Here is a 9,912-nt window from a genome sequence, read left to right as displayed (position 1 = left end):
GTCAAACTAGATTAAAATTCGAATTTCTATTTCAACAGAATACTTGGAGGTAGTTAACTGAGGTGACATGGCTCTTGTCACTTAGTTAACTCAGTAAATTCGAGTTGGGGAAGCTTGAGTTTAGTTCTACATGATTGATTGCTAATTTGTAGCAATCTATTTTAGTTAATTTGAGTTATTGTCAGTTTAATGATTTCTATTTGTTAGAAGAACTAGTGGAGGTCAAGTTCTGGAAGTGGAACTTCAACCACACTCAGTGATCAACCATTTAACTGATCGACCAAACTAAAATAATTGTTTCAAGCAGAGAATTCGAGTTACCAAGTTGAGATGGAGATTCTAAGGCAATGTACTATCAGTTGTAGGATATTCCCATGTGTGCATGTGGTGCATGCAGTCAGAGATTGACTTAAAGGCTATTGTGCAATTCCTTGGTGTAAAATTCCTAAAAAATAGGGGGAATTTCCCAAGGGAATAACACAAGGAAATAAAGAGCTTTGGAAAGATTGAAATTGGCTAAGTGTTGGGCTACGTTTAGTCAGTCAGGCAAGGGGATAGATTATACACTTGTAGGGTGTGCTCATGATTGAGAAAGCGTTGTATTTCTTCTCTATTATCTGATATCTCTCTCTCTCTCTCTCTCTATATATATATATATAGATAGTAAGGGGTTATAGTAGTTGCTTTCCTCTAGATAAATCTTCGTGCATGTGTGATGTTTCCTTTTGCATGTCTATGATTCTTGTTTTACATGGTGAATTAACTTCCGTAGATCAGTAAAGTAGCTTCAAGTCTTGTGATTTAGTAAATTTAATGAGAAGTATTGAATCTACACATTAATTTCTACATGATATCAGAGCTGGAATCGCTGTGGAGCTGGAGGTTCAAAGTTGTCATTGTAGGAGGTTCGAGGTTGCAGATTAGGTTGCAGGTATTCTTTGGGACTAAGAAGATGGCTTTCAATGGACTAAGGCTTGAGTATTCCCTTGAGGGAAGCTTGAATTATTTTGTATGGAAGGACCGTATGGAGGCAGTACTGGAGGATAATGGGTTGAAGGAATTAATTGATAATGATATTACGAAACCAACAATAGTTGATGCTCATAATCTAGTGGATTGGAAGAATTGTCTTGCCAAGGAGAGGAGGATCATATTGGAGGGAGTGCGAGACCATATTGTCTCCAATATCCATGGGAAAGAGTCTTCGTATGCAATGTGGCAAGCACTGATAGATTTTTTCCAGAATAGTAGTGACCACAAGAATTTGGCACTTAAGGATAAGCTTTGAAATATCAAGATACAAAGGAATGAGACCATTCCACAATACCTGAGCAGGTTATCAAAATGTCGTGATTCGATGAATGAGAGGGAGAAACAACCAAATTGGGAACACTTGTGGTCCGATTTGGTACATGAGGAGATAAGGCAGAACATCAGAGACAAAACCTCATCCAAGGGTGAGGATGAGGAGAGTTGTGCCTTGGATGGAAAGGCAAAGAAAGGGAAAGGGAATAAATCCCAATCCAAAGAAGATTCGAGTCAAGGGGGCACAAAGAAAGACTTGTACAGAATCAAGTGCTTTCACTATCATGAATTCAGGCACTATGCAACATAGTGTCCACACAAGAAGGAAAGCAAGAAGATCGTAGGAGGAGCAACATGTGAAGCCTTGAATTCAAAGTTTTAGCTTGATTTCACTCTCATTTCATGCATGGAAAGCACAATGATGGGTAGTGTGTGGTATCTGGATAGCGGTGCCTCATTCCACATGACAGGAAACAAAAAAATAATCAGTGAATTGGAGGAGAAGGATCTCTAGATGCACATCGAGATGGGAGATGATTGAAGGTATAACATGACTAATATTGGTACAGTTACTTTTCAGAGGGATTCTGGCTCCCTTCTCAGGCTCGAGGATGTGATGTTTGTACTGGGTCTGAAGAAGAATCTAGTTTTTGTAGCTATGTTGGAAGATCGTGTCTACGATGTGATATTCAACAAAGGAAAAGCTTTCCTGATATACATTGCCATGGGACAAGTGAAGTAGATCGAGGTTCGAGTGAAGAACCTCTACAAATTAAATGTGTAATATTATGCTACATTGAGCACAAAGGTAGAGATGGTGCATAGCGGATATGTTGACAAATTATGGCATAGAAGAATTTCCCATTTTCATCATGGCGCTTTGAAGATCATGCAATAGATTTCTACAGGCCTCCCCAAAGGAACACTAGAGCAGCGAGATACATGCAGAGGGTGTATGTTGGGGAAGTACACAAAAACCACTTTCAATGATCAGGACAACAAGGTGCATGTAATCCTTGAAAGGATCCATTCTGATGTATGTGGCCCTTTTTCGACAGCCTCCACTACCAAGCACAAGTATTATGTGATATTTGTAGATGATTTCTCATGGAAGTGCTGGATCTACTTCATGTAGAAAAAAGACCAAACATTCTCTAAATTTGTTGAATTTAAAGCACTTGTTGAGAAAGAAACTGGCAAGAAAATGAAGGATCTCAGGAGCAATAGCAGAGGTGAGTAAATGTTGAATGAGTTTAAAAATATATGTGCTAAGGAAGGCATTCAATAGGAGTTGACAACACCCCATAACCCACAACAGAATGGAGTAGCTGAGAGGAAGAAGTATTGTGGGAGAATCAAGGGAGATGTTGCATGACCAAGGCCTACCACTACACCTATGGGCTGAAGCATGCAACACAATGGTCTATTTGCATAACAAGAGTCCTTACAAGATTCTTGGCATGAGTACACTAGAGGAAGCTTTTTCAGGGAAGAAACCATATGTGTCACACTTCAGGATATTTAGATCATCAGTTTACTATCATGTTTCCAAGGAAGCAAGGAAAAAACTAGAGTTGAAAATAGAGTTTGTGGGGTACACATAAACACCTCACAACTATTGTGTGTACTTGTCATCCCTCACGATGACAATGGTCAGAAGGGATGTGAAATTTGATGAGGAGAAGGGAATGAGGTGTTCTCTAGAGAGGGAGCATCAGTTGCAGCATGATCATGAGCTTTTGGCTCTAAAGGAAGAACCTCAGGAAGTTGTGGAGCAACCACAAGAAAAGGAGCAGAGAGTGGAGACATTCACTCAATCATAGACATGGTGAGCCTAGCCCTTCCCAAGAGCTAGCAAAACTACCAAGATTTGATGAACGAGAGGGAAAAACTACCAAATTGGGAACACTTGTGGTCTGATTTGGTACAGGAGGAGATAAGGTGAAACACTAAAGAAAAAACCTCATCCAAGGTGAGGATGAGGAGAGTTGTGCCTTGGATGGAAAGGCAAAGAAAGGGAAAGGGAATAAATCCAAATCCAAAGAAGATTCGAGTCAAGGGGGCACGAAGAAATACTTGTCAAGAATCAAGTGCTTTCACTATCATGAATTCAGGCACTATGCAACAAAGTGTCCACACAAGAAGGCAAGCAAGAAGATAGTGGGAGGAGCAACATGTGAAGCCTTGAATTCACAATTTTAGCTTGATTTCACACTTATTTCATGCATGGCAAGCACAATGATGGGTAGTGTGTGGCATTTGGATAGTGGTGCCTCATTGCACATGACAGGAAACAAAAAAAAAATCAGTGAATTGGAGGAGAAGGATCTCTAGATGCACATCGAGATGGGAGATGATTGAAGTTATAACGCGACCGGTATTGGTACAGTTACTTTTCAGAGGGGGTTTGGCTCCCTTCTCAGGCTCGAGGATGTGATGTTTGTACTGGGTCTGAAGAAGATTCTAGTTTTTGTAGCTATGTTGGAAGATCGTGTCTACGATGTGATATTTAGCAAAGGAAAGGCTTTCCCGAGACACATCGCCCGCGGGAAAAGTGAAGTAGATTGGGGTTCGAGTGAAGAACCTCTACAAATTAAATGTGTAATATTATGCTACATTGAGCACAAAAGAAAAGAAGGTGCATAGCGGAGATGTCGACGAAGTATGGCATAGAATACTTTCCAATTTTCATCATGGCACTTTGAAGATCATGCAATATATTTCTACAGGCCTCCCCAAAGGAGCTCTAGAGCAGCGAGATACATGCAAAGGGTGTATGTTGGGGAAGTACACAAAAACCACTTTCAATGATTAGGACAACAAGGTGCATGAAATCCTTGAAAGGATCCATTCTGATGTATGTGGACCTTTCTCTATAGCCTCCACTGCCAAGCACAAGTATTATGTTATATTTATAGATGATTTCTCACAGAAGTGCTGGATCTACTTCATGCAGAAGAAAGACCAGACATTCTCTAAATTTGTTCAATTTAAAGCACTTGTTGAGAAAGAAACTGACAAGAAAGTGAAGGATCTCAAGAGTGATAATGGAGGTGAGTACATGTCGAATGAGTTTAAAAATATATGTGCTAAGGAAGGAATTCACCAGGAGTTGACAACACCCCATAACCCACAAAAGAATGGGGTAGCTGAGAGGAAGAAGTATTGTGGGAGAAGCAAGGGAGATGTTGCATGACCAAGGCCTACCACTACATCTGTGGGTTGAAGTATGCAACACAATGGTCTATTTACAGAACAAGATTCCTCACAGGATTCTTGGCATGAGTACACCAGAGGAAGATTTTTCAGGGAAGAAACCAGATGTGTCACACTTCAGGATCTTTCGATCATCAGTTTACTGTCATGTTTCCAAGGAAGCAAGGGAAAAACTAGAGCGAAACATAGAGTTTGTGGGGTACACATAAACACCTCACAACTATCGTGTGTACTTGTCATCCCTCAGGATGACAATGGTCAGAAGGGATGTGAAAGTTTATGAGGAGAAGGAAATGAGGTGTTCTCTAGAGAGGGAGCATCAATTGCAACATGATCATGAGCTCTTGGCTCCAAAGGAAGAACCTCAGGAAGTTGTGCAGCAGCCATAAGAAAAGGAGAAGAGAGTGGAGACATCCACTCAATCATAGACATTTAGAGAAAGAAGCAAGTAAACCGGGGAAGTTGGAAGATTATTGTAGGATGCTAGAGGGAATGTGGGAGCACCCACATCATAGCTCAGACAGAAGAGGTCACCAAATTGGTACACTGGCTACATGGCTATGATGAGTGAGCTTGTAGAGATTGAGCCATCCTCATTTGAGGAAGCTGTAGAGAAACCACTATCAGTTAATGCTATGGTAGAGGAAGATGATTCCATTGTTAGAAATAGTGTTTGGGAAGTGGTCCCAAGACCAATAGAAAAATCAGTGGTTGGTTCGAGATGGCTTTACAAGGTAAATCATGCAGCATACGAAAGTATAGAGAAACTAAAGGCTAGATTTGTGGCCAAGGGGTTCTCTCAGGTTGAGGGAATTGATTATGAGGAGACCTTTGCTCCAGTAGCAAGGTACTCATCCATTAGGTCAATTCTAGCATTGTCAGTGCAGATGGGGAGGGAGATCCACCAGATGGATGTGAAGACAACATTCCTTAATGGAGTTATTGATGATGAGGTGTATATTGAGTGTAGGTTTTAACCCTGTACAAAAATTACCTGCAAATGAATTCTTAAAACAAAAAAATAAAGAATGATGAGAACATAAAACAAATATACACTAAGATTTTCCCTTGGATCCCAAAACCAGGACTACCAGATTGATTTTTCATTGTATTCCTTTCAATGTTACAATACATATATATACATATCGAAGCATTCATAAACCCCAATCCATTAACCTTGGATTGAATATAATTGTAGTTCCCTTGACCGAATCTACAAAATACCATGGGTAGAAAACCATCATGCCCAAAACCATGTGCAAAACTCATGCACAAAACCATGGGTAGGTCCGCCCACCATCTTTGGGTCCACCCCCCATCCTTGGGAACTAGTTGTGGAAAGAATATAACGCACACCCAACATTGAGTAGCCGAAGGGGTTTGAGACCTTTAACAGAGAGACACATGTGCAAACTGAAACTAGCGTTGTATGGACTCAAGAAAGCACCCATGTTTGGTACACTAACATCAATGATTATCTCGCCGATTTGGGCTTCACCAAAAGTGAAGCAGATGCAAACCTCTATCATATTTTGGTAGAAGGAAAATGTTTGATTATTGTTTTGTATGTTGATGAATTGATCCTTACTAGTGATGAGTAGCTAATTAGATCTTTCAAGGAGTACCTTGCAAGAGAGTTCAAGATGAAGGACATGGGCCTCATGCACTACTTTCTTTGATTGGAAGTATGGCAAGGTGATGGATAACTGTTTGTCTCTTAGGGTAACTATTCCAACGAGATACTTTAGAGGTTTTGCATGGACAGATGCAAACCCTACTTAAGGTGAAGTAGTGGAGACTACCATTTACAAGAAGCTTATGGATTCACTTATGTATTTGGTGAACACATAACTAGACATGTGTTATGCAGTTAACCAACTTAGTCAAGTAATGATTAATCCAACCAAACTGTATTAGAAGGCAGCAAAGCATGTGTTGAGATACCTCAAAGGCACTACTCAGTTTGGTATTTGGTACAAACAAACAGACGGAGTAAAGTTGCAAGGCTTCATAAATGCAGATTGGGCAGGGAGTCCATCAGATAGGAAGAGCACATCAGGAGGAATTTTCAATGTTTGGTCAGCAATAGTTTCTTGGTACATCATAACGTAGAGATATGTGACACTCAACTCAACAGAAGCAAAGTACATGGTTACAAGTCAAGCAACGTGTGAGAAAACCTGGATGAGAAAGATTCGTGTTGGGTTATTTGGTCAGATGATGGATCCTATTGCGATTTACTGTGATAATAAGAGTTGTATCAAAATCTATGAGAATCCTGTATTTCATGATCGATCCAAGCATATTGATATCTTGTATCACCATCTACGGGATTATGTGCAGAGGCGGATAATGTTGTTGCAGTACATTTCGACTGAGGAAAAAGATGGATATATTTTGACAAAGGATTTGTTAAGAGGAAAATTCGAGTTCCAGAGGTGTAGGATAGGAGTGGTTGATAATCCCTTTCTTTTTGAGAGGGAGTGTTGAAAATGCAGCAATAAAATCTAGTTTTGACTTTTCCTTGGTCAAACTAGATTAAAATTCGAATTTCTATTTCAACATAATACTTGGAGGTAGTTAACTGAGGTGACATGGATCTTGTCACTCAGTTAACTCAGTAAATTTTAGTTGGGGAAGCTTGAGTTCAATTCTACATGATTGATTACTAATTTGTAGCAATATATTTCAGGGAATTTCAGTTATTGTCAATTTAGCTAGTTATAGCTGCCAAAAGAACTACTGGAGGTCAAGTTGTGGAAGTGGAACTTCAACCACACTCAATGATCAACCAGTTAACTGATCAATCAACCTAAAATAATTGTTTCGTGTAGAGAATTCAAGTTACCTAGTTGAGATGGAGATTCAAAGGCAATGTACTATTAGTTGTAGGATATTCCCATGTGTACAGGTGGTGCATGCAGTTAAAGATCGACCTGAGGCTATTGCACAATTCCTAGGTGTGAAATTCCTAAAAAATAGGGGCAATTTCCCAAGGGAATAACACAAGGAAATAGGAGTTTGGGAAGGCTTGAAATTGGCTAAGTGTTGGGCCAGGTTGAGTCAGTTAGGCAGGGGGATAAACTATATACTTGTAGGGTGTGCTCAGGCTTAAGCAAGCATTGCATTTCTTCTTTATTATCTAATTAATGCAATATAGATAGTAAGGGGTTTTGAGCAGTTGATTCCCCTTAGATAAATATTTGTGCATGTGTGATGTTTCCTTTTGCGTGTCTATGATTCTTATTTTAGATGGTGAATTAAATTATGCAGATCAGTAGAGTAGCTTCAAGTCTTGTGATTTAGTAAATTTCATGAGCACTATTGAATCTACACATTAATTTCTACAAGTGCAACTATTGAAAGTACAGTTCTTGTAGTGTTTATTTAGATATTCACATTCATGTGCAACTACAATTGTCTTTTTTGCCTTTCACTTTCCACTTTCTCTTTCCACCTTTCTTGGCTTCATGTTACCTCTTTGTTTATTTATGCCCAAAAATTTCTACTTTTCTTCTTATTTCCCTATATTTTATGTGATTGTACACAAGCTACAACAATGATCTTTTATGTATTCTTGTTCCAATCTCAATATTCTTCGAAATTAACTCTTCATCTTGTTACAATTTCCTTGGTAATGTTCATTGTGGTAATCCCGTCACCGCCTTTAGGATAACCAACTCTAACACCGATATGATTCATAATCGTTTAACTATTCATTAAGACAATTCACCAACATACCTTATATATTTTATTTTATTTTTATCTTTTATGTTTAAGTGTTACAATATATTAATTAATATTATTTAAGCTAATATAAAGAACTCAATACAATTAATAATAATCAAATTCGACTCCCCAGTTGTGGTGTGAGACAGCTAATGGATCTCCTCAGGATCAAAATCATGGGTACATTGGTTGATGAAGGGTCCAGAGGGTGGCTCACCTCGAGCCCTCACATGATTGGTTATTAAGGCTGGGTGGGAGCGCACACGCTACTTCTTAATGGTGATGCAATGAGCCATAGTGAAATCTTCCTCCAGGTGGTAAGGGCTCCCAACTCTAAGTGTTTAACTGTTTCGTGCTTGGTGTTAGTAATTTGTGGTGGTCGAAGGATCTTGGATAGTGTGTTCTCGCCTGGAAGGAAATCTCTGCGGGTCAGTCTCTCAAACATAGCTAGTCTCCTCAGTTTAATGTCATCATCCACCACGCATTAATTTTCTTTACTCCTCCTCACTGGCTGTGGTCTGCGAGATACTCTACTGTCTCTCGGATCTTGAGAGGCAAGTTTTATAATATGGTATCTGTAAGGAAATGGAAACGGTGTCCGAAAAATAGGAAAGCTTCCATTGTTTTTTCCTCTGTGCTGTATGCTTTTTATGTGTCTGTTTTCATTCTCTTGGCATTATATTATCTCACATGGGAATGTATTATATGTTTCTAGATTGGAGTTATTTGGTTGGTGCATGTCTGTTCATCGGTGTTGGATATTTCATTGAAGTGTTTGTTATGAGAATGGGAAGGAGTTTGAACCTCCTGCGTTTGATTCATTGCATCTTTCTTTTTGGTTTTACTAAAATTGGGCTTGGGGAGCCGGTCTATGGTTAATTCTTCCATGGGTGGCAGGCTCGCCCTGAATTGCCTTTGTGTATGGTTTCAATTGGGCTCGGGGAGCCAAAATATGGTATCTTATGTTAGGGTTGGAAGCCTTACTCTACCCCCAAGTTAATTGATAGGCTTGGGCCTAACGTAAGATGCACACTGCCTCTATTTTGTGTTACTTTGTCAGGTCCTCACAACCATTGTAGTTGCCTCGAAACCAAGTGGATAGGCTTCCCTAGGTTCGTGGTCTGTCCAGTGGGTATCAAGGCTTTCATTGTTTCTGTTGTCTAGATGTAAATCCTTATGGCTTGCCCAACTCCTGGTGCTAATTCTTGAGGTAGAAGTGGTTGCGGGCGGGGAAAGTAAGTGGGAAAGTGAGGAGCCAACCTATCAATTGCCAGGTTGTGGTTGTAAGCCAAATTATCATCTCATCCACGATGCAGTCCATGCCTATCAAACATGTACTTTGACGCAAGTTTGACAATTAATTTCAAATTGGGAAGCTGAATTTAACCAATGGGCAGAAGTAGAATTTCAGGTGGAAGATTGGTGTGACTTAGTTCCCGATCAGGGACATTCTAGAGGTCGCACCACCCAGTACAAGAAAACTGTTCACCTCTATTGGTTGATAAAAAACATTGTGGCCAAGGTTATGATGAACTCTCCAAATGGATTTGTTAAATCTGATCTAGGTTTCCAGGAAATTCAGAAAGAATTTCAACTTATACAGTTCCAAATTCAGCAACAAAATGTATGTCTCAGCTGCATTGAAAAACACATTCCATGTCT

Source organism: Pinus tabuliformis, chromosome 7, assembly GCF_031772625.1.
Source record: "Pinus tabuliformis cultivar Carrire ecotype Pingquan chromosome 7, CPIR1, whole genome shotgun sequence".
NCBI classification, from domain to species: Eukaryota; Viridiplantae; Streptophyta; class Pinopsida; order Pinales; family Pinaceae; genus Pinus; species Pinus tabuliformis.
The sequence above is the reverse complement of the archived record's forward strand: the minus strand, read 5'-3'. Positions refer to the sequence as shown.